This window comes from Athene noctua, chromosome 29 (genome assembly GCF_965140245.1).
Source record: "Athene noctua chromosome 29, bAthNoc1.hap1.1, whole genome shotgun sequence".
In the NCBI taxonomy this organism is placed as follows: Eukaryota; Metazoa; Chordata; class Aves; order Strigiformes; family Strigidae; genus Athene; species Athene noctua.
In genome coordinates, this window is record NC_134065.1 from 3,506,383 (window position 1) to 3,532,076 (window position 25,694).

General features: G+C 48.3%; 1 long non-coding RNA gene across 2 annotated transcripts; it reads left to right on the forward strand.

Moving 5' to 3' along the window:
* The first annotated feature begins 654 nt into the window (after nucleotides 1-654).
* Nucleotides 655-15,115, forward strand: LOC141971684 (uncharacterized). Of its 2 annotated transcripts, XR_012635304.1 has the most exons (6): nucleotides 655-3,224; nucleotides 5,068-5,196; nucleotides 7,242-7,334; nucleotides 8,552-12,757; nucleotides 14,310-14,458; nucleotides 14,882-15,115. It is a non-coding gene; the product is annotated as an uncharacterized LOC141971684 (long non-coding RNA). The 2 variants fall into 2 exon arrangements; XR_012635303.1 differs by having other exon boundaries at nucleotides 7,242-12,757.
* The last annotated feature ends 10,579 nt before the right edge of the window (nucleotides 15,116-25,694 follow it).

A 25,694-nucleotide genomic window follows, 5' to 3' on the forward strand; every position in this document is an offset into this window, starting at 1 on the left:
TCTGTGCAGATAGGAAACGCAGTTGGAGGTGGCTGCTGCTCGCTCAAACCTCAGGAAGCAGCTGCGTTTTGACCCCGCACGAGACAAAGTATGTTCACACCTGCCTGTGAGCAGGTGGCTTTCAAACCTACTTTAAAGGAAAACGTTTTAAAGAAAGCGTGTGTAATGGAAAGTAGAAAATTCACAGTACTGGAATTTGTTGGTTGGTGGTTTTTTTTTATATATATTTCCGTTATCATTATTAGGATATTAAAAAAAATCAAGGTTATAATTATTAGGATATTCCCAAAATCAAGGTTATAATCATTAGGATATTAAAAAAAATCAAGGTTATAATTATTAGGATAGTCCAAAAATCAAGGTTATAATTATTAGGATATTCCCAAAATCAAGGTTATAATCATTAGGGTATTCCAAAAATCAAGGTTATAATCATTAGGATATTCCCAAAATCAAGGTTATAATCATTAGGATATTCCAAAAATCAAGGTTATAATTATTATGATATTCACAAAATCAAGGTTATAATTATTAGGATATTCCCAAAATCAAGGTTATAATCATTAGGATATTCCAAAAATCAAGGTTATAATTATTATGATATTCACAAAATCAAGGTTATAATCATTAGGATATTCCCAAAATCAAGGTTATAATTATTAGGATATTCCAAAAATCAAGGTTATAATCATTAGGATATTCCCAAAATCACGGTTATAATTATTAGGATATTCCCAAAATCAAGGTTATAATTATTAGGATATTCCAAAAATCAAGGTTATAATCATTAGGATATTCACAAAATCAATACCACCGAGAGAGGCTGCCTGGCACTCAGTGACAGCCCTAGCTGGACCTGGGAAATGCAAAAAACAGAACAAAAAATAGAAAGGAAATAGGAAAACTCTCCCAGCTCTCTAAGCATGATCGTTTGGCGGTGTGTGGGTTCCTTCACTTTGGGAAGAGCAGATAAATGGTTCAGTGCAGACCAGCGACTCTACCACAGGCGTTTTAAACGGACACTGGCACCCCAGCACCCCCAAAAGTATTTCAGTGTATCCGAAGCCCCAGAAAACCCTGTGGAGATGCTGGAGCGTGGTTCATTTATTTACTGACTGCTGAGTTGAATTAAAACAAGAAAATGATAGGTTAAAACCAGCGAGTGGACAATTGCAACACAAGGGTTGCCACACGCGTTCCCGTGCGCCCGTCGGTGTCTCGTGTGAATAGGCTTTCCATTTCGGTTCATATAGTTGGGCATTTTCATCGTAAAATTCCAGGCCTGAAGTCATGCTGCAACCCATTTCCTTTGACCCCCGACGTGTTTTACACAATGGATGGACTGCTTGTATTCCCGGTTTTGTGTGAGAGGACAATGGAAAACGGACCGCCTTGGGACGTTAGCACAGCGCTGCAATATCGTCACTGTCTTCTGCAATCTCTCTGATGAGTACACGAGCTCTAAATAACATCACAGACCACCCTTTTTTTTTTTTTTTTTGTACCAGGAATGTACGTACCGGACATGAGATTCAGTTCTGCACATACTGTTTAAAAATGATGAATGAGGGGATGTCAGAAGTCGCAAGGTTTCCCTTTATTATTTTATAACTTTCTAATATTTTTATCCTCCTTTTATTCCGCAGAGGCAAATGTTATTCTAGAGCATTCTGTTTGTAAGAACAAGACACACGATTTGATTCATCTAAGACCGGATTGTTTGCAGATATTTGCCGTCAAACTTTGTGCATGCCCTGCAGGTTGACGGGGTTGATTTAATCCTGGGACGGAATAGGATTAGAAACCCTCGGAGTGAGGGGTTTGGGGGCAGCTGGGGCTGACCTCTGCTGCACTTCACTCTCTGGATTTACCTTACGCATCTGCAATACTTCAGTTTTTACCGTGTAGTCACACTGTTGTAAAACATTCGAATACTTCATTAAAAAGAAAATTTGAAAAAAGGAGAAGAAAAAAAAAAACGAGCGATAAAAAAATATCTCAATACTTAAAATCAATACTGTTGAATATGGTCACTTAGACCTTAGAATCTGTACAGTTATTTTAAGTTATTTTATTATATTTTAAGCTAAAAGTCTTCCTTGTAGCTGCAGACAGGACATACCTCATGAAAACCAGCTGGAAATATGATACTATCATAAGAGGGCAGAGCAAGACAACTTTTCATTCACCTTCCAATAAACTTCATGCAGGGAGGGCAAAGAGGGAAGTCAGGCTGGGGGCAAAGTTTTCAGCACTAAAACACACACATCCAGCTCCCCTAGAAAGCAAAAAAGAGTATTTAGCCTGCCATAACTTTGCCGCCCGAGCTCTCACAAGCAGTTGGGCTGTTGCTCTCCCTCAGTCACTTCACCCCGCGAGGGCCGGGTGTCGCCGGGGCACGGAACCTGCCTCTCCTGGGGCGGGCTGGTGAAACCAGAGAGCGGCTGCGTCTCACGCCGAACGTCTGGCACGGCAAAGCTTGTAATGTGCTAGTCCTGGTTTGGCTGAGCTGGGCTGCCAGACCCGGCCCAGAGCGACTGCAGGCCAACAAGGCGATGGCACGGCGCCCCGGGATAGAAGTGAGCCCTTCGCCTTCAGGTCTCCTTTATCTCACAGAACATTCCTCAGGTGTCTGGTTCCTGCGTGTGTCACCACACTGACGGTCTGTGGTGCTGCTTGTAGAAGGACTCTTCCTACCTTTCTTGGACACATCTCCCAGCTTTTGTTCATGTCTGATCCAGGAGGCACCATCAGCTTCTTTATGGACCGAGGAAAATAGTTTAGTGGTTTAGGCACGAACCTCTGTACGAGCAGTCACAGTTCCCATGAATTCTCTTCCTCTGTAACAGACTCGGATGTAGGACACACCAGATTATCCCCCCAGGTGAGACGTCTTTAATCCAGGGCTCCCTCTAATACCAACGGAGGGAGACTGACCCTTCTCTCTTGACTGAACCATTATCGGTCACTACGACAAATTCTGATTTACTTTGTGGCTGCGGTGCTCGGGAGCTGTGGCTGCCAGCCAGATCCTCGCTGGGCAGCATCGCACAGACCCAGGATGAAAAGTCTTGGTAAGAGCATGGCAAGGGAGGCAACGTGTAGAGGCAGACGTATCATCATCAGGGAATTGAAGAGAAATACTGAGATCAGCTCGTTAACCAGAAATATCGGTACGTGATCAGCTCACGCAGATTTCTTTGGAGGCCTCACAGCAGAAGAAGGTAAATAACTGTAATACAATCTGATTTCGTTTGAAAGTTGATACTGACTGGACACAAAGATGGAATGAACGGAGAATTAATCAAGTGAATGAAAAAATGAAAATTATTCTTAATTTTTGAAAATGAGTAAAAAAGTTCAAGTCAATATTGAGGAAATGGAAACGCTTTGGGCTCAGCATTTCGGGCAGAATCCCATAAACGACCAAAAAAAAGAGAAGGTAAACTTGCCAGAAGGCAAGGAAGGAACTGTGACAGAAAGGAGAGGAAACAAATCCACACACCTCCATTGCAACAGCCAAGAACTTATTCAAACTATGCAAGTGCATTTAAAAATGAGAACTCCTGCACTAAAGGATATAATGACAGGGATTAGACTTTGAGACTTAAAACGCTCTATAGAAGTTGTGGCTCGCTAGGAATATTAAGAGCACGTAGGTAGGAAAGTGAAAAGCAATTTAGTTAAGTGTAGGAAGAAATCAAAGGTAGAAAACGCAAAAAAAATCAGCGGTCTGAACATGGTGTTTTTGTCTCACACCAGGTGCTGCGTGAGGGCAGGCGCAGTGAAGCCTTGCTTTGACGTCTCCTTCAAAACATTTGACCATGACGCTCTCTTGTTTTCTTGCCAAAGCAAATGGCTTTCTTCCACCCGTGTAACACGCTGTCCTCAGACCTCTTGTTCCCTCTTAGAGTCGTTGAGCACTATTTAGCTAACGGTCATCTTTTATTTCTGTGCTGGATATTGAATTCAGATTAAATCCTTGTTCCTCCAGTGCCTGTTTACAAATGGCTAAAACCCCAGTCCTGTTCATGCCAGCGAGTTCCTGCAAGGGGCAGAAGCCGAACCCTTGGGTGATTAGATCCCATGACAATAAAATGCTGCTGACAGGGCAACCACTTGTAGTGGTTTAACGTCACCGACGCTGTGCTCTAGGTAACGTGGACTCGTCTCCCTCCAGATTATTATTTAGAGGGCACGGCCTCTCTTTTGCCCTGGTATGTGCGCAACGGTGAATGTCAAATCTTAAATCTAGTGCCTTGCTTTTTACCATGCTGGGACAAATAATTTGTCACTGAAGTCAGTTCCTAAATGACTGAGACTAGGAGACCAGTCAGCCCAGTACAGTTTAGCTCCTGATAGAGGCATAAAACACAGAGCCGGTTTTGACACTTGCTGAGATCACTTTAGTACCCTGAAGCATGAAATTTGATTACCCTTCTCTTAAAAGGCGCAACAGCAGATGTTATTAGTGGTCGTAAAATTATTCAGCCTTTAAAAATACCACACCACAGTATTTGACCCGATGATATCTCCCAGATCAGAAAGAAGAGAAAAACATCCCAAGATTTCACAGTAAACGATTGTTTTTTATCATTCAGTCCCGTCAAGCGAAGGGATGTTCATATACTGTAGTTGCAGTGCAAGAATCACAGTGCTTGCATTTCTGCCGAGCACTAAAATTGAGACTCAACACGTAGGAGAGAAAGGTTAGTATCATTCTAAAGAAGGAGATGAGCAGAAAGCTCTTACTCATGCCCTCACAGCTGGACAGTGATGAAACCAAGAAAATGAGTCAAAACTCCCCGTTCACCTAAAGCACAACAAAGCAGAGTAATTTAAAGATAACACAACTGTTATTCTGGTAAATTCAGAGATTAAAAAATCATGAATAGGGCCAATAAAAGCGTTATACTGGTGCTCGGAAACATAAACTTTTACATTTCCTTCTTACTTTTTGAGTAAACACCTCTACCTTGTTTTAAAATGTTTACTCTCTCGTTCTAGAACCTGGGATTTTTTAAATTTTTTTTTTTTTTTTTTTTTTCCTAAATAACATGATTCCAGCTGTTGCAGATTTCCCACTAAAAATTGCAAGGCTTCAGATAATACCAACAACATATCAGTGGTGCGGATGAGAAGGAATCCAGCTTTCCTGATTCGTTCCTGCTCCCTGATGCTGCCTCTCAGGAAACGGTATCTTTTCCATCTTTTCTTTCCTTTGACTTGAGTTTTAGAAACCTGGAAGGAAAACTCCAGAAGGAGTAGCCCTTCCATTTCCTTCTGGTATCATTTCCCTACATCTCCAGTAATATAAATAATCTTGTAAGTGATATAAAACATTTCCAAAAAACATACGTTGAAAGCATGAAGCGCTCAAGATCCTCTGCCCAAACAAACTCCTTCCTTCCCTCACTCTCCACATTTTGGTGAGCACTCAGGCAGCCTCGTCATTTGGATAATTAGAGGGTGCCAGATGGCTGTAAATATGTTCACAATCCTTCTTATCCAGTTCCCTTCTAGCTGGCACCCTCATTGCTCTACCCTGTAGCAAGCACCTGGTCTGTTCCGATTTGAAGAGCCTCCCTTCCACTCTCTTGATCTAAGTTGGCGCCTCTAGTTTTAATTTCCCCTTTAAACGAAAGAGGAAATTCTTTGGGACTCTTCTGTGCCAGGTGATACTTCCTCACAATCCCTTTCACCATCGGTTCATTAATAACATGCCCCCTCCTGTCCCGTAGCCATTCCTGTGCGTTAAGCATCACCTTCCTTTAGGCGGGACTTAGTGTCACTGAGCATATGAAGATACCGATCACCCGCGGTGAATCACAAGGGCGTAGCAGCTTCTCTCTATTTTGAGAGCAGAGATCTCATGCCTGCCCTTTGCGGAGGGGTGAGTGGTACACGGGAGGAGGTGATTCATCCCACGTCGTGCCCCGAGGAACTGGCAGAGTCAGCATTTGAACAACAGTGCTGGCTTGAGCACACGGGTCCCTCTCATCCCCGCCTCCGCTCCTCGTGGTCGCTGAACTTCACCTTCACAAGGGAAGGTACCTCTGACCCTGTTGCTTCATAGCTCAGGACCGACCGTTTGTTCTTCCACACAGCCCAGCCTGGATCCCTGACACCTTACAGCCCCGTGCTGGTGCTCCTCTTCCCTTCTGTAGGCAGCGAAGGCCAGAGGATATTGGGGTCCCTTACGCAGGGACAAAAGACACCTGAAAGACCCACGTTGTCCCCGCGTGATCACCAGGGCCCCAACGCACCATCCTGATGGGTCAGTTGGACCTTCTATCACGTTCTGCCGCTGTCACCCCAGGATGTTTCAGTGCAACAGTTCAGCCCAGGCAGAACCAACTTTGGTGGCCTTGACGGGGACCCAGGAGCCCAGTGGCCGCTGGACCAGGCGCGAGCCCACCCGTGTGGGTCACAGCAGCCACCCTGACCCCAGCCAGAGCGGGTGTGCTGGGCTCGGGGGGGTCAGAGCTGAGCTGGAAACCTTCAGGATGGGCTGACGAGGAAGCAGAACTGCTAGCCATGAAACGGGGGGGGCCTGCGGCCTCCCCCACTTGCACGAGGTACACTCAGACATTTCCTGAGCGGGCCTCGGCGCCGCACACTTGTTGCGTGAGCACGGACCCGCTCATTGAACAGAAGCTTTAGGATGCAGATGTTCGTGGAGGTTCAGCTGAAACGACAAGAATTTCTGTGTGATGAGAGTTTCATATGACGAAATATCTTCTTTTTTTTTTTTTTTCCTCTGAATTTGTGAATACCGCTCTTAAAAACAAACATTGCGATTTCAGCTTTTCTTCGTGATGGAAACATTTCTAAATTGCTAAGCAGTGGGGAAGGATGGAAAACTGTATAGAAGGCACCGTGAAAGGGGAAGTTGTTTTTAAAGCAGCTTAAAATACAGACAGTGACGTTTCTAAAACTAAAGAATAAACAAGGTCAGAAGCTGTCTGAGAGTCTGAGGGAAGCTACAACAGCAAAAAATTTTGGGGTCACTAGAAGGGATTGTCAGAGGAGAACCATTGAGAGATGATGCATATATTTATTTAGATTTTTAACTGCATCCACTTGAGCTATCACCCACATTTTGTGTAACGAGGCATTAGCAGCCCTGTTCCGTGCAGCAGATGCTGCACTTTGCTGGAGTGGGGGAGACTCTGGCCCTTGCTCTCCCATCTGTTTGGTTCCACCTCTAGTGTGCTGGAGTTTGTTTGCTTGTTTTACAGAGTTCGAGTCCCGTCCTCTCCGCAGGAGCTGGTGACATTTATGAATGGGCACCCGTGGTGCTCGCTCTGCCCCACCTTTGCTCATGATTCCAGGTAAGACTTTCCCCAGCTCCACGACTCAGTTTTTCCCCCTAACAAAAGGCAATCTTTTCTACTTTTTTTATGCATAAGCAAGTCAACGTTTAGTCACATAATTCTTATGAAAATCCTAGATAAATACAACGTCTTATGTTGAAATCCTCCTAGAAATTCCACTGCTTGATCTACATTTTCCCATCCTTTGCCACTTTTTTCAGTATTAGTGCACTCTACTGGTAGGAGTAGTAGTAGTGCTCAGGTGACCTGCTGTGGTGGATTCTTTGGTTCTGTGAAGCAGACTCTAGTTGGCAAACGTGGAATTACCTACACACCCCAGAAGAGAATACTGTCTTTGGTTAAAAAGATGGATTATAAGAAAATAAGAATTTCGTCTGAAGAGTGCAAAGGGTCAGATACAGTCTAACGGAGGCCACCGAACCAAGATGGACAGGTCAGTAGATGCAGGTAGGAGTAACTCTAGACATCTGCCCAGGGAGAAATAAGCAGGCAGGAGTCATGGGAAAGGTGAGAGCGGATCAGAAGCTGTTTGTAATTAGTCTGGGGGTCCTCAGCAGTCAGCGTGGGGCACGCGGAAGCATCGTGTCGTGGTGCGAGCTGCTGAGTCCCCTTTGCCTCTTTTTCCTGTTCCAGCTGATCGTGTCGTTCTTTTTTGTTCCTGTCCTGGGAAGCAAAGGATTGATGTTGCTGGTTTGGCCCAGGAAATGTGACAAATCATCCGGTTGATGGGGTTCTCTGAATCCCAGTCCCACAACAGTTTGGTGAAAGGGGCCAGCACCTGCCCTTCACGGGTGGGATGTGCTGGGCGCACGGATGAGCTGCCCAGTTTCATCCCAGACGTGGCTGCAACCCCTGCAGTGATCAATCCCTGGTGACAGATCTCTGCTCAAGACTAAATTTCTAGAGAAATTAACTTTGCTATTACATAATAGATGAGGAGGCTGCTGCTCCAAAGCATTCTTTTACTGCTAGCGTACAGTCAGATTTATCTGTGATTTTGCCTCTTGTTGACTAGCTGGTTGGTTAACTCTTCACTGAAAGTAGGGAGGAAGCAGATGGCAGAAGGCAAATTTGCTTATCTTCCTTCAACGAGAAGACAGATAAACTGATTTTCCTAATGATATATCTGACACACAGAGGCCAAATGTTATTTTTACAAGCCACACTTCTTGTTTATAGATTTTTTTTTTTCCATTTTTCTTCCATGCCAGCAGACATATAAGCGACCCTGTGACCTGTAAAGGATCAGAAAGCAAGCAGCCATGAGTAGGCACTCAAACCATGCTTTTCCAAGAACCTGCACAATTTCGAATGCCATCTCATGATTTCTGGGAAGCATGACTCCCAGATTGGACTGCAAAAAAGGTAGACAGCGCTGAGATTATATATAGCAGCAAGTGGGTTGGAAGGAAGAACACTTGGCTCACAGGAAGTGGGAGGCTGTTCTGAAGAAATCAAGTGACTTGCTTATGTTGCAGCATAAACAGTAATGAAACCAGGCTTGCCTCCCTGTTGCTGGTTTAACCTTTAGGCAGTGCTACTTCTTCTATACGTTCAGGCTCTCACCACTCAGCATCATCAGGATTTTCCTCCCTTGTTTGGGCGCTACAACAAGAGGCACTACGGTACTGGTGAGAGCGTGGCAGAGGTGAAGGAAGGCACCGACCTGCCGGGGTGAGGTTTGGTGTGCTCCGTTTGATTCCTGCCTCTCTGCTCTGCCGTCGTCCCTCCTCACGTACAAATCTCCGTCCCAAGCTAGCTCGCCAAGCGTGCGGGAGCCCACATCTTCCAGAGGGCCGAGGGCAACCTGAAGCACACGGTGCCCAGAGGGCAGGGGCAGCTGCAGGGCTACTCTTAGCATGGAGTAACGTCTGGCCAGGAGTATCCTATTTTGAACTGGGGATCCCACAATCCACACTAAAAAGATATGAGCTTATGGAACTCGTCGTGTACAAAATTGTTCATGTGGATCAGCAGCTTGATGAGGGAAGGAAGATATTCTTGGTTATAAAACTGTCCTTCCTTTTTATCGTTAGCCGCAGGACTTCAGCTGGTGATGGAAAGCTTTTGGATTAAAATCGTGATTTCCTCAGCCCGCTTATGAATACTGAGAACACGGAGGGATCTAGCAGAGCCATCTGCTCATGAATTGGAACTCCTCGTTGCGAGAAGGTGAAGTACCACCTTTCCCTGAAGCACCCCTCAGCTGAGAGCTTGTCTAGCTGTCTCTGCCGCTTCTCTCCCCATCCCACTGGATCTAAGACATCTGACGGCCAAGGGGAGGATCTTCAGGGTGATGCCATCTGCTCACATGGCTGTCAGGAACAGGAGGACCGTTACGCAAATCCCCAAGTGCTCGCTCGTGTCTGCCTCCCCACCCAGCTCAGCCGTGTGCTTCTGGGGCCCCCCGGGCCACCGCGTCTCGGCTCCCCTCAAGCTGCCTCATGAGGAGCCTCAAGGGAGGTCCCCACCCTCTGCCTTGTACTCACAGCACCCTCCGTCACCATCGTGGGCAGGCACAGAGCACAGGGTGAGCAGACGTTGGAAGAAAAACGTTGAGGATGCTACTCTTCAGGCTCTCCGTGGATGGAAGGAATCATTCTGCTACCCAGCAGCCAGAGGCTTTCTGCATCCTTCAAAATAGTGTTTCCCTTCTAGGGCATTTGCATTTTTCCTCTTTAGATAGTTATGCTATGCGTTGGCCATGACTAAGTCCATCTGTCGAGAGTTAGTCCTTTAAATAATTACGTCCACATTTCTGCTGGATAGTTCCAATTAATGACAGTCCTTTGCATACTGTTCGGTTCTTACAGCTCTGAATAATACCCTCTGTCTGCCCGTCGTGCCTGTATGAACTCTTTATTCTAACCACAGAGCTATGAAATGTCTCCTTTCTGTCAGCCCGAAGGGAAGGGCTTTGGAAGAAGCAATAATCATTGATATGCATAACTCCCAAGCCACCAGTGTCACGAGGGTCTGATCTCCAGCACTTTGAACTCTGGCTTGTCTGACCTCTCCCAAACATGCAAAAAAGTTATAAAGATTTTTATTTTTTTTAAATAAAGACTGTTGTCCCTCTGAGCAGGGAAGAGTTGTTGCAAAACAAAGCAGAAGGGTTGTTTAAAACGCTCAAAATAACGAAGTGGACAGCTCACTATAGTTTTCAGTCCTTCAGGGACATTTTATAAAGTCAAACAAAATAGATAGGGCTGAAGAGACAGCAGAGGATTTGCCATTCTTGTGCCACGCCGACAGAGAATATAACTCAGAGCCTCGATTTTCAGCCTTTTCTATGCCGGGTGTCACGTTAAACAGCACAAGTGTCAAACCACCCCCCCTGACCTCGCACGAAGGGAAGGAATGGTGGTGCTAGTGTGGAGGGGATGCTCTGAGACTCATTAGTAACTCCCATGGACAGCTCGTCTCGTTAAGGGTCTGTGCCTCGGAAACCAGCCCGTCGTGCATCGACTGATCAACCCCACCGCCTCCTTTTAGAGGTGGATGAGGGATTATTATCTGCGTACGGACGGGGGAAACTGGGACACGGAGATCAAGTTTCTGAGGTGAAGTTGCCAAGGAATGACTAACCGAGGAGCTGCCGGCTCGGAGCTCTGTTCCTGGAGCTTGCTTTCACCCCGGTGGACCGGAAGCATTTTTGAAATGCCGCCTGCTTCGTGCCGAATGCTGGCTGCACAATTCACACCACGCCTTCTAGTTCCTGAAAACAAACACTTGATGGCAGGAGCCAGGCTTCCAGGCTTGTCAATACATCTCTGATTACTGTTTCCACTAGCCCTTTCGGTGTCTGCTATTCCTGAATCACTTGGGGGAGATACATATATATAGAAGTGCACATATAAAAGATACGTGTACATATATGTGTATCTATATCTGCTTTTTCATCAGTTTGCTTTCCATAATATCATCTTTCATCCCAGCTGCCATTTCCTGGCAGTCAGAGGAGAACCACTTTGGCTCGTGCTCCAAAACACATTTGGAAAGGAGGTGCAGAAAACTCAGGATTCTCCCCTCCAGGGAATAAAGGAAGAGAAGGAAACCGAGAAAGGGAAGAAGGGGCAGCAGGGGAGTCTGGACAGGAGCTTCCCGGAGCTTGGAGATGACAGTGGAGGGAGGGACTCGGTGCTCAGTGGTGTTGTCCCTGCGGTTCTGCTGCCTCTTTGCCTTTGCCTGGTGGGTCCCCTCCGCCCGCCCGGCACCTTCCGTGACACAGGAGGGAAGTTGAGAACCAACAAAACCTTCACCAGGCCCCAGGCAGCCGGTGGGGACGGGAAGGGGGACAGGGATGGGGACGTGGGCTGGAAGTCTCTGCTGGCTGAGGAGAGAGGAAAGATTAACATCTGCTCAGGAGGGTTTGGGGCGAAATACGGTTACGTGCTTGCTTACCCCTGGTTCGGCAGACAGCGGCCATGAAGCAGACTGAACGTGGGGATTTCCATCTCACACGGTGGGAGTGCTGCTCGCAGCTTACACCAAGCACGGCCGACCCCAGGGACGGTTACTGGGGGGCGTGGAGACATCCTCGAGGTGCCAGGGGGGTGGCAAGGAGCACCTCTGGCCTGGTGACATTCAGTACAGGAGAAGGCAGGACGGTCCCAGCTGGGAACACGCCCCCCCTGTGATGTGCTGCCGCAAGACTGATTGCCCAGAGATGAAGGGAACTGTGAGTCAAAACTGACAGCAAAAGATTTCGCATGGAAAGACACAAATTAACGTGGATGAGTCTGTAAAAAGACTGCATTAAGTTGCCAAAGAGCCATAATTCCTCCTTCAAGAGAGTCCATCTGGCACAGACTCAGTGCAAAGACAGCGATTAGAACAAAAAAGCGATATGTAACAAATAGAAATGAGGAGATGGAGGGATTGAGAGCAATTAATATGAATTAGTTTTATGAAGTGCATGAAATACAGAAGGAAAAAAGGCGATTTAAGGCAAAATTTCCTGGCTGTCAGTTTTAAGGACAAAACACGGTATATTTTAAATTGCATTTAGAGAAAAGAAAACCTAATAACAGTCCGGGACTTTTAATAGATGGAGAGAATAACGCCGTTCAGAAGTATACAGAAAAAGCCAGAAATTTTAAATAAATATTTCTCACTGGAGTTCAGAAAGAATCAAGAATGATGTGATGGAATCAAATAATGATGATGTGCTATTTTCCAGCTCGTTAGTAACAGATAACAGCAAGCAGGAAAAATTGTTTAAAACAGCCAGTCTACAAAGCTTACACAGAGTGTCCTCCAAGAGTTTTCACCAGCTAGTACGAACTGTTAAATATGTGGATTTGTGGAAATTTATAGAATGAAAAATACCTGTTCTACCCTGGTACTCAAAAAAGATCGAGTGGGATAAGCCAGGCTAGGCAAGCAGTCAGTCTTTAAAAGAACTGGGTGCGTGCAAGGTGAGTGATACTCTCCTGTGTAAAGTGCTTGTAAGAAAGTGTGAGGGCCGTGGGGTTATTTGGTGACCCCCCCAGGTCCGTGGGGTTATTTGGTGACCCCCAGGTCCGTGGGGTTGTTTGGTGACCTCCAGTTCTGTGGGGTTATTTGGTGACCCCCAGGTCCGTGGGGTTATTTGGTGACCCCCAGGTCCGTGGGGTTATTTGGTGACCTCCAGATCCGTGGGGTTATTTGGTGACCTCCATGTCTGTGGGGTTATTTGGTGACCCCCAGGTCCGTGGGGTTATTTGGTGACCCCCAGGCTGGCTCGCCCACCCCAGGTGGGACCCTGCCAGCCTTTAATGACAATGTGCTGAGGCAGCGGAAACTCCTGAACCTGGTGACCAAGAAAACCGGGTCAGAGCTGATGGTTCATACCAGGAATTCCACAAGTGACAGGAATCTTCCAGCTTTGGGTTCTGAGCTGGTCTCACAGGGTGGCCAGACTTGGGAAGCAGAGCCTCACACTTTCCTCTAAAGCACCTGGTCCTGGATGTGACACTGAAGTAATGGGCTTTGGGTCTCATCCAGACTAGCAGTTCCTGATTCAAATAGAATTAATTAGCTGTAGAACTTCCCCTCAGATGAGGGGTGCTCTGTCTGAGCCAAGCTGAGCCTGCACAATGACTTTTACCTGCAGAATTATTTCAGCCCAGGCCCATTATAGCTTAAAAAGGGATTAAACATCTCGTGGATGGCCTGGCCCAGTGGTGGCTCATTCGGAAGGTGTCGAGGGGCTGCAGGAAGGGCAGGTACGTTGGTAACACCATCACGTCACGATCTCCAGGGTCCTCTCTGCTCTCTGGTCCCGGCTTGTGCCACGCACCCAGGAGCCTAAGGACAGCGACTCAGTTGGGTCCGGGTTTAGCTCCCGCAGCAGCGTTGAGATGATGATAAAACTGGGTTGTGATTGCGGTGCGCTTTGCTATTACTTACACTTTACATCTTCCGAGGGGTCCCACGATGTGCTCACTTGCCTAAAACTCAAGTCTGAGCCCTTTCTTTGCACACTGCCTACCCCAGGGGGGGATAGAGTAGAATCTTAAACTCTTGTTGTCATTCACAAGCCTTTTTTGAGCACTGGACTATTTTTGTAGAGACTGGATTGAAAATGTTCAGTGGTTCTCTTAGCTTCCGTGTCATTCCTTTCCCGACGCTCGGTAATAGCTGTTTACAACGCTCGTTCCGTATGGACACACAAACTGCTGTCTGTCTGTCTTGGCTGGGAGCTGCTGGGTTAAGTTCTGGCTCTGCTCCCTTCCTTTTGCATGGCAGATACTATAAAAATCAATCGGACTGTGCAGCATTTTCCCTAGACGGAGAGATGAACCTGCCTGTATTTGCATGTAAAAATATTAGTAAAAATGTGGATCCTGACCCAGTCACCGCCACTTCCAGTCACCTGTGGTGTAGTGAAACACCCAAGCTCACGACTAAAAACTGAGCCCAGTAACAACGGTGAAATCATCAGGAAATAGTTCTGCTTTGTGTCTGATGCTGTTTCCTTCTTGGCAGCCTGAACCGAGGAAGGAACTTCAGCCTGTGGTGAATTAAACATCTGTTTAAATATTGTATTGAAGAGGGAAGTTTCCCTGAGTCAGTGTCTGTGAGTGTGAGATCTTTTTCTCGAGGTGAAAGATGACGGATACAAACTCCTGTCCAAGGTTAGTGTTTAGGAATAAAACCCCTCTATATATTGATTAACTGGGATTATTATTAAAAATCAGTTACAATTAATTCATTGCAGAATCAGAATTAAGAACTGGCTGTAATAAACCATCCGATCCATCTGTCTGGCCTACAGCAGGATCAGATCTATCAGTAATAACATTTTGTATCATAGTCCCGGGTCTTGAGTTGGGATCAAAGTAGAATCTTGGAAGTCAGAAAGGAGCTTTAAAGTGCCTTCAAGCCAGGACGTTCCTGCGAACCAGGGACACTAACGGAGATGTTGATGTCAGTGGGAGTTTCTGGCAGGATATAGGAAAGAGTTCCCAGAGCACTTGCTTTTCCTTGCTACTTTCTTTTTAACTCCAGTCTCGAGTATTGACACTTGAAGGCCTTTTTTTTCTTTCTTTCTTTCTCAGACGTTAATCCCAGGGACAAGAAGTGTCTCCGATGCTGACTGTGGGTATAACCCTCAAACTCCTGAGTCCACAGCTGCTGGATTTCTGGGTCACTCCATCTGCTCACACGAGGGAGGTGCTAAACGAGCCCTTCTCGGGCAGGGCTGTGGCTGCCCTGGCTGTGCAGACCTGCCACACACCCCCTGGACCGAGAGAGAGCAGCCACTGCGGGCCACAGACTCACACTGCGAGGCACCTCACACCCTCTCACAAAAAAAAAAAAAAAAAAAAAAAAGCCTTGCTGAGGAGATACAGGCACGCACAGATATTCAATACACCTACATACGATCACTGCACACGTGTACGTCTGACATAGAATAAGACTGAGCTTTTCCTTTTTTTTTTTTTTTTTTTTTTTAGGGCAGTGGGTCTGTTCTTGCTGAGCTTTAATTTGAAAAAAAAAAAAATGGTTGGAACTCGTTAAGTCAATAATTATTCTTTTGAATGTAGGTCAGACTATTTTCTATTTTTTTCCTCTGCCTCTTGGGACTTGGAAGAGGGTTTCAATCCTCCAGTCCTCCAAGGATTGAAGCACGGTGCTTTCCATTTAGGAAGAGAAAGCTCTCAATTACAAAGCAGGAAGACTTGAGGGATTCAAGATAAATATACTCCTATATGCTTCGGTAGGTTTTCCTATAGAGCAGCTTCCCTCGAAGCAAGAAATCTGCAGAAATCAAAACTTTCTTCTCAATACACCGTGGTTATCAAAACAGTCTTAAGATTTTCACCAAATTTACTGAAAAATGGAGTGAAATAAATGAGTTCAGGGTAAGTACCCTCTGTTCTGCTGAGAGCCTTTCCCCGTGGCTCCCCCTTGACATGTTCTTCACAGGCAGAAAACCCCTATCACCTCTCTGAGCATCTCAACATCCGTAACCAAGTTGTCAGCACCCCCTGGGTGAGCCACGGCCAACGGGCATCTCCGGAGGAACATTTATTTCAAAATTTCAGCAATCCACATCAAATTAATTGCCCCGTGGCAGGAGGGGGTTGATAAGGCACACAGAAGTGACCTCCGGGCCGCTCTTTGCTCCCCAGCGCAAGCGACCGGGTGTTCATGCTGCTGATACAGCGTCCAGAAAAACATCCACCCAGCTCCGACAACGTAACGGAGTGCGTTTGAATCCCATTGATTTTTTTATTCTGAGTGTATGCGGAACACGTTATTCAGCCCTTACAGCTGGGTTATCAGAGGGCCTGTAGCTTTCCACCTTCTGCAGACCTCCAGAAATAGATCTCGCCTTCTCTTTTTAAGGCATTTGCTTTATTAGAGAAAAAAACCCAAAAAAACAAAACAAAAAAAAACCACAACAAAAAAAATAATCCAAAAAACAACAGCAGCTTCTGCAGTTTCCTTCGTCAGGAACACCGAGAAATACTTCTGCACAGCAGGAACTATGGGCTGTATCAGAAAACTGTATTTATCCACCCACCTCACCAGACTGAGAACCCTCTGGCATGAGTCACAATTGTTTATGCTCTGTTCTGGCCCTTGGGGGGACTTTTCTTTTTTCCCCTTAATGCAGTGGAAGGCTCCAAGACTGGAAACTGCTGGAGAAATACGACTTTATCCACCCGCATTTTATTACTGTGAACTGCTTTTGTAGGATATCATTCCAAGATATGGACCACTTGCTATTTAAGCACCACAGACCTATTTCTTCTTTATACCAAAGCCCTTTACCTCACTCCAGCGGTGTAAAAGTTGCCTCCGAGCGCGTGAAAATTCTATTTATATTCGCTAAAAGCCCCTTAATAATTGTCTTCTGCTTTAAAGAGGCCTTGGGGTAAATCAGAAATTTTGCAGCTGGCCTGTTACGGTTGCTTTAGTGATTCTGAAGGGCGTTAGGAACCTGCAAGCACGAGGCACTGTGAATTCCACAGAGGGTACGAGTCTGTTCGAGCAGCGGCTGCTCGATGGGGAGATCCTGTGTTTGATCATCAGCATCAAACAAGGCGGCAGCCGCCACAGTGCTGTCACCAAAACGGTGGCTGGACATCCTCAACGTCCGCAGCACGAGCGAGATTGTCACATTCCTCATTTTCCCTCCCACTTAAAATTCTTGGGGTGAGGCGAGTCGGAGCCCAATCTGCCTGGGGGTCCTGGTGCATCCTGGCAGAGAACCGCCATAAGGCTTTCGGAGATGCTGGTTTGTTTTCTTTGTTTTCCTCCAGAAAAATGAGGACGGTGTGAAAATGATTTGTGGGCCACAGCTATGAGGTTGCCATCTCCGAGCAGGACCCACCCCGGGCAGCGTGAGGGCTGGAGGTGGCCTGGTACTGCCAGCCCAAGCCGGCGGGGGGGGTCGGCGGGCAAAAAAATTAACTGCAACTCCCCTGAGGCACTGCAGCAGCGTTTCAAAATGGAAATATTTTGGGTTTGCCTCATTTGACAAAAGGCCTGGCTTTTTCCTGTGGAAAAATCAACTGAAAATGGACATTTTGTCATTGTTTGAATCAAAAGCGTCCGTGCAAAATCTCCAATCCCCCCCTCCCCAGCTTTGTTGACGGGTGAGATGAAGATAATTTCCCTTCGCTGCTGATGGAAGCACTGCAGGGCTGGAAATCCAACTTCGTACCTTGCTGATCCCCCCCCCCCCCATTCTGCCAGGATCAGTTTGAAACGGATTTGTAAAAGCTACAACGGCACCACCCGAGGCCGAGCAGCACGTCCTCGCGCAGCCAGCCAAGCTCCAAACCCGCCGTGGGACCCGAGTAGGTGATTCCTGCTAAAACTGAGCCGCTTTGCAGCTTTAAATGCGACAAACCTCGGAGGGAAGAGCGAGGCTGGCAGGGGACTGACTCCGTGCGACGGGATGGGGGGGGCTGGCTAATGAAATATCGTTAAGGATCCACAGACACTTGGTTTTTTTGATTAAAATTGAGTTTCCCTCAAAACATAGAGGGGGTAAAACTTCAGGAGACCCTCCAAGTCCTTGGGTGCAGACCCAGCAGCGCCCTTTGCACCCCGAAACGTGCTCCCGTGGGCAGGTTTGCTGCGGCTTCTCTGGGTCTTTATTTTCCAGATCAGCTCAGCCACACGCCGATGCGCGTCCCCCCCTTGTTGTTGGGGTGTTGGGTTTTTTGGGGTTTTTTTGGTTTGTTTTTCAAACCTCTCTTCCCAGACTGTGGCGTTACCAATAATATCCCAGGCATTTCCCAGGTGTCTCTCCGTTCTTTCTTCTGCAAGGCAGAAAAAAGGGAGGGAGAAGGGGGTTTGCCTGTCATTGAGCCGGCGAGGAGGGGAATAAATAGCTAAAAAAAAAAAAAAAAAAAAGCTGCTTTGGCTCAGCTGCTCGGCTGGGTGGGTGCCTGGGTGCCTGCACGCACCCGGGGTTCCTCACGCTGCTTCTCCTTATTTGGCTGGGAGCGGCAGCTGACAAAGCCGAGCAAACCAACGCTGACACGCTCGTCGGCATTTGTCGAGCAAATCGCAGCTATTTTTATAGGAGACGCTTTGCCTACATCTGAACTAAGAATCCAGGGCCGGACCTGATCTCCCTGAAATGTAACGAGAAATATCTCTTCTCACACACACCCCCCCCCTCCTCCCCGCCGCTTTCTCCCCATCTTACACGTGTTCTCAAGGCACAGTTGTGCAGAGTTGTGCATAAGCAAGATTTCTCAGCCCTTAGCAAGCTTCCAAATTGTTCTTTTCTGCGCCGCTCTGCCAGGGTGCTCTTTATTTTTATAACGATACAAGTTTTGTTTGGTTTTTTTTTTTTTTTTTTTTGTCTCCAGAACCAACATAATTGACACACTGGACAATAGAGGCAGCCCTTTTCGGGAAGGGCAGACTGGTTGCTCCTCTCTTGGCCAAGCATGCCCTCGTTGTGCGGCGTTATTCCCGCATGGATAGAGCCACAAAACCGGTGCACAAAGCGAGGTCTGTGCTCTCTTTGGCTTTGAAGCTCCATTAAGGTTCACTGCGACATGCCAGTGTCTTTGGAAATGCCATCAAAGGCCGGGGACCGTCTCAGGGGCTGGCAGGGAGGGAGAAGAGAAACAGAGGTGGGAAAAACTAGCAAGGGGTAAGGAGAGGTGACCAGCTGGAAGAACGAGGGCAGGAAGGGGAGCTGAGGCTGGTCCTGGAATGGTGAGGTTATCTTGGAAGCAAAGACAAGGATAAATGTCTACAAACAGATATGTTGGGAAGTTAAATGATTTATAGGGCAAGAAGAGGCAAAGCAGAGGTTTGAGGAATGGGATTGAGAAAAACAAACAAACAAAAAAAAAGGAGTAGTCAGAAGTGAAGATTAGAAACCGGAGAAAAGCGGTTGCAACAATATTCCACTTGGCCAACAACCTTCAGCTTTGGTGTTTTTTCTTCAATCGTCAGGTTCCTGGAGTCATACAACTCAATGAGCTTCCCAAAACCCCAGAGACATCAGCAGGCAAAAAGAATTCCATACTGACTCTTTAAAGCTCCTCATCTCCGAGGGTTTGTAATTTCTGTTGCTTCACGCATCCAGCCGAGACAGTTGTCGGTTATTTTTCAGGTTACTGCTTCTGCTTTTCTGAGTTTTGCATGAGCCTTGGTAAACGAGAGAGCTTTTTCTTCAGGTCTTTCCAGACTATTTTGATGCAGGAAGCCCAGGGAAGTGTGTCCAGCCTGCTTTTCAGACTTCTGAAATATCTTGGAACAATATTTGAATTTCTGAGGGCTTGGCCAAAGGAGTCCTGAACACAGCACTTAAGGTTTTCCTTGTCACAAAGCATCGGGCAGCTTCTGGGTGCAGCTGGCGACTGAGCAGCAAGGGGCTGGTTGCGGAGACGTTGGTTCTGTGGTGAGTTTTGCCCCACAGATGAGGTCGTGGAACGTTGGTGGTTTGTGGTTCCTGTTGCCACCCCGGGTGACAAAGTGGCTGCTGGTGCCTCGCAGGTCCGTGAGGTCCTGGGGTGAGGAGAGACCACGGGTGTGACACTGAGAGTAACGGATCCGTACACGTGTATGTGTCCATCTGTCTGTCTAGCAAATATTTTTGCAATATCTGGACTTCTCTGGGGAGAAGAATTCCCTGTGGAGACGTCCTTCTTCATCAGACTGCATCATCCCAACAGACAGCTCAGACTGAGCGTGTCTGAGATGAGAAAAAAAAACCACAACCCAGTGGGAAGGAGTTTATACAGCCGGTTATTTATCATGACATGGCCTTGTTGCCTAAGCAGAACCTGGGGGTTTATAAATCAGGACTTTCCCTTTAGGGTAGATTGGTGTGATTTGTAAATCTGTAATAGGATCTGTAAATCTGCAGTGGGGTTCATAAACCTAGGCTCAGATCTATAAATTGAGAGTAGGGTTTGCAAATCCATCAGTGGGGGAGGAAATCCTACAGGCCAACGCCTACAGCTGTTGAATGTTTTTATTCTCCACCTGATTTTTTAAGAGGGATTTTTTTGAAACCGGTCTGTAAGACTTGGCACGTGCAGGTGAGGTTACTGAAATTTGCACCAAGAATTAGGACCTTTCTTAGGCTTTAAGAGCAAGCCTAGAAATTGTGGAAACTGTGGAAGAGTTTAATGCAATTTTGTGTATTTTACGTCTCTTTTCCAACCTGCTCTTCCTGTCTCTGCTTGGATCACTGTTATTGCAAAAGCACTCTGTACAATTTTTTTCCTGCAGACTACCAGTTACCGGTCGAAGAGGTCACTTGAGACCAAACCTCGTCCTGTGTTACCAACAGACAGAGCGATTTTATTGGCACCAGCAAAGAGAAAAATATCCTTCCAGAGAACTATTGCTAAGGCACAAAGTTTAAATTCAAGCCCAGGTTATTAAATCTGATGCAGGGACTGGTGACTGAAGGTAAGGGGTAAGAGGTGGAGCTCTCGGAGCCGTACGGTGCGTGAGAGCCCGGCGGGAGCTTTGGGGGTCCCTCCTGCCCCCTCCTGCCTTGCTGGAGGGGGCCAGGCCACGTCTGAGGAGCCTGACGAGGGTCTTTCTGGCAGTGTTAGCTACCTCTGTGAGACTGATCTGTGAGAGCAGACGCTGAGGTAGGTCGTAGTTGTAAAAGAAACCAAAAAATTGCCTTGATTCTCATACTGCTGGGCGCAGCGCGTCGTCGCGTGTTTTAAGGAAACACGTAGGAGGGAACTCGTGCTTCTAAGAGCTGTAAAATGTCCAGGGCTTGAGCTTGTGGTGCTGTGGTGTCTGATGACTCTGTGGCAGTGGATGTGGAAGAAAGAGCCTGCAGGGGGTTGGTGTGAGGGGGCAGAGGTGCCGCCGGCCCGGCCCGCTGCGGCCTCGCTAAGGAGACACCGAGGGCCAGGGGAGGCTGGTGGCTGCGTGAGTCCTAAGTCTACCCAGGTTAAGACTCTCCCGCCTTACTCCTCGTTAGAGGGAGCTTTGACAGGAACCTGGAAGCGACGGCAACTCGCTCCCTTCTTCCAGCCTAACGCGGCTTTCGGCCGATGGCGAAGGTTTAGGGAGGAAACACTCAGGAGTATTGACTGTTCTGAGCTGACCTGAGCTGTTCGCTGCTGTCAGCCCTCTGACAACCTCCCTTGTCATCATCTCCTCTCCCCATCCCCAAAACTGTGTCCTTCTTAGAAGCTCCAGGGACTCACTGAATCCTGTCTGGAAGGCTGGGCAGGGTAGCTTGGGCGTACCAGGCACCGCAGCACTCCCAGCTATTTTTCATGACCTTCCTTTCAGCTGTTCTGCTGGTTTTCATCACGAAACAGAGCTTGTGTTGGCTTTTTTTTTTTTTTTTTTTAAGGCTTCCACGCATAGCAGCACCGCAACAGGCCTTCTGGAATACGGGGAGGGTCGCTGGGGGGACCAGCAGCTTGATGGTGCTACGTGGGTTGCGAAAGGTCACACACGGTTCACAAGTGGTTCAGTACTTTTTTAAAATGGAAGCTAAATACCTTTCCCACCTTAACCACGTCATGTTTTAAGAAAACTGTAAGGAGGTGGCTTGGTTGAGTTTGCTGGCGATGCTGTTGCAGCATTAACGGGGGCTGTTGAGCACTGCCCCTTCCCTCGTGTGAACAGGGACCCGGTGGTTTGTGCGACTCCCGTCCACCTCGCCGGGGCAGCAGCGTAGCCCTTCCCCTGCAAAAGACTTTTTTTTTTGTGGAGCAATCCAGCTCATCAGCCTGAAAAAGTGCTTGTCAGTAGTCCTGGAAACATCGCTTGATTGTAGTTATGCAAAACCCCTTAAGAAAGACTTTTTTTTTTTTTTTTTTTTTTTTTTTACATTTCATTTTTATTTTTCCTTTAATTAAAAAAACACCCTGTTTTCATCACAGCCTTAAAATCAATCAAAATAAACAGAGCTGCAGCAGACTGAAACAACGTCCCAGAGTCTGTACATATGGAAGGTTTAATTTACATAAAAATCAGTGCAGAGCTTTTCCAAAAGCAACAACCCATTCCCCCCCCCCTCCCCCCCTCCCAAATCCCCTTCTAAGAGGACGAAAGGAGAACTCGAAATAACAAGTCAGAGGGGAAAAGAACTGATAGATCAAGCAACAATAAAATCGGTATCGTGTTTTGTAAATATTCTTTTGAGCAGTTGCAGGGAAAAAAAACAAAACATAGCACCTTCAAAGGCTCTTTGTCTGAGCTCTGTGGAAACCAAAGCTCTCCGAGGAGTGGAACCGGGTTAGAGACATGACATGAGCTTTTAGTTACGGGCAAAAATCATCTCCTCCAAGTTTTAACTGTTTGGGCTTGCGTGCGGTTAATGGAAAGAAATTGATACCTGGAGAAGGTGATTTATTCATCCCAAGATAAGCACCTAAAATAGTTTAGATCTGGAGATATCACTCCTGTGGAAGGCAAAACGAATCCCTCCCGACTGACCTGACTTTCACTGGGTTTGACTGACTCCTGAACGGTTTGGGCATTCTCGGGGAAGGGAAGGACCCACGCCCTTACATTCCCTTTCAGCTTTTGTGAAAAACTCTTGTTTTGCTCCGAGCCGTGACCCGTTAAGGGATAAATCCCATGGGGCTCGTTAGACACGAGTGTTCATAGAGTTCAGGGTCAGCTCTCCGTGCGCTGTCTCGGTTCGCAAACGATTTGATTCCTTCGATTGCTGGATACGGAAAAGCGAAAGAGGAGGCTGTTCCTTTCTCGCACAGCAACGTAGGCGTAAAGGTTAATCTTGGGCAATTCGGATGAAAAGGATTTTGAACCCTTCTCTAATATCGACGCTTCCTTGTGCGCTTTGAAGTTCTGATCGGTCACTCCCGGAGCTGGTCTTCGCTGGGTGATGAATCAAAGCTAAGTGTGGAGGATCTTTGGGTTTCCATGGAAAACGGGCGACAGAACACTGGGCTCAGGGAGCTCCCACCGCCTTGCTGTCCCCTGACCCCGCATCAGGCCCTGCCCGATGTGCGGAGCCAGTCCCGGAGCTTTTGGTGCGTGGATGAGGACCGAGTTGGCAGATCAACGTGTCCCTAATCCGCCTTCCAGCAGACCCAACAAACCTCCCAGCAAACAGCTAAAACTCTTCGAGTCCCTGAGATCCTTTGCTTTGGCCGGAATTGTCCTGGGTTGTTGGACGGGCTGGGCTGTAACACAACGCCCTGGTGCCGCCGCATCGCAGCGAGGGTGCTGGAGCAGCCGCAGTCAGTCAGATGCTCGAGAACCTGCTCAGAGCTGTCGGCAAGAGCCTGGGAGCTTCGTGGAGCTGGAACAGCACGAACTCAACCCGTCCCTGCGCTTGGAGCGGCCTCTGCCCCCAGCCGGGGCGTTTCTGCTCCTCCCACACTCGGTTTCTTCAACAAAAAAAGAGATGGTGGCAGGAAGAGCAGGAACAACCCTTCCCTCTCCCATCCTTCCTTCAACCAGCCCGTGCACTTAAAGACTCGTATCACTGGGTCTAAACCCTCCCTGTTCCCACGCCATCACCCCCAGCTTTGCTCCGTTTACATCCCAACCGCTGCTGGGTTCTTCCCGGGGCCTTTTGTTCCCTGTGCGTTCTCGCAGCGCCGATCCCGATCGTTCCCGGGCTGCTGGAAACCGTTCTTTATATTTTTCCGAGGGGAGGATGGGGGCCGTAGGCTTCTTCCCAGCTTTGCCCGTTGAAATTCGGTGCCAGAGGGGCGGGGAGGGAGGGGAAGGTGGGCTGGGTGGTGGATGGCTTCTGCTCTCAGAGCCCAGATGTGGAGGTGAGGGGGAATTCCCAGAAATACGGAGTGTTTGAGTTTTCTAGGAGTGTGTGGCTGAAACAATCAGACAGACACACGCGCACACACACAGACACGCACACACAGACACACACAGACACACACAGTCTGTGTCTGTGTCTCTGTGTGTGTGTGCAGGGCTATAAGGGCTGTGCAATGACCCCTGACCTTGCCCCTCTCTCAGCCCCACCACACGAGAGCCCCGGGCTGGTCCCTCGGTTCCCGCTCCCCCATCCCCTCCGGAGCAGAGGACCCGGGAGGTGCCAAACCCCCAACCGGGGTCCCCGAGCCCCCGACGTGCTGCCCCGCGGGGGGTTCGGGAAGGACCGAGGAGGAGGAGGGAGCGACCCGAAGGCGCGCGAGTGCTGCGACCGCCGAGGGGATTCGCCCTTTCCCGTCGATGTTCTTCATCGTGGAGGTTTTCGCGGTGCTGTAGGCGACAGCTGGAAGGGAAGACAGTCAGAAATCCAAATGAAAGGCTTTTGGAAACATCCCCGAAAGGAGAAATTGGGAAATGAGTTTCTGGAGTAAAAGCAGCCTGGAAATTTCCTTTCTGAAAGGGAGTTTCAAGTTCTCTGCACAGCTCAACACCTTCATCCCCGACTCTGTCCCAGGCAGAGCGTGGCCCCCGCCTCCCCCCGGCGCGGAGGAGCCAAACCACCGACACCAGTTCCCGTTTACGCTCGGAGCTGCTCGTGCACCGGCGGCTTCGGGCGCTCGGCTCGCTCTGACTGATGCTCCAGCTCTTCAGGATCCAGCCGCCGGAGGCTCCTCGCTCCCGTCCCTTCGCCGACACCAAACAGAGTGGGTCGCTGTGCCCCGGCCCCCCCCTCGCTGTCGCCGACCCCGTTCCCTGGAGACGCTCCCACAGCTCCGTGGTGGCTCCAGGGCTGCGCTCGGCAGGGCCGGGGCCACCCGCCTGCCCTCGGCGGGGCCGTGGCAAGTGCAGTCGGTGGAGGACGGGGCTCTCATCGGCTCGGAGACCCCCTCCGGGCTCAGGCACGCGATGCGTGAAGCAGAAAGAGATTTTTGCTTCTTCGGATTCTTGAGCTGCTTTTATAAAAAATGCTTTGCTGGCGGTTGACGCCGCTCGTTCCCCTCGCAAGTTTGCCCTCGCGCCCCGGGCACACGCTGGCCTGGGACGTTCCTGCTGAGCCTCCTGATTTGTGCTCGGCAGAAGCACCGTGGTGCGGGGCCAGGTGACGGGTGGCTGCGGGTGCCCCTGGGGACGCTGCCTCTGCGGAGAGGCCGGGGCAGGTGCAGCGAGAGGAAAGGAGACGGGAGGGAAAGGTTTAAGCCCTAGACAGGCACGAAAGCGAAATACAAAACCCCCTCAGCTTCCAGGTGGACTCCGCACTTCATCCTGTTCTCTAGAGACCAGGTATAAAGAAACTCTTCATTTTCAACTGGCAGCCAGCTGTTAGCATCTGATCTTCCTGAACATTTGCTGCCCCCAGAGGAATTCTGAGGGGCTTTTTGACAAGGACAGCAAGGAAGAGATTACCTCTACAGCGTTTCATGTCTTGGAGATGACTGGGGGGCTGTCTCAGGTTGCAAAGCTCAGCCTTCCCTAGGCCTGATGGACCAGAGCTCGAAGGTTCTGTGCTTGATCTCCTGGGCCGTGGTGGAAGTG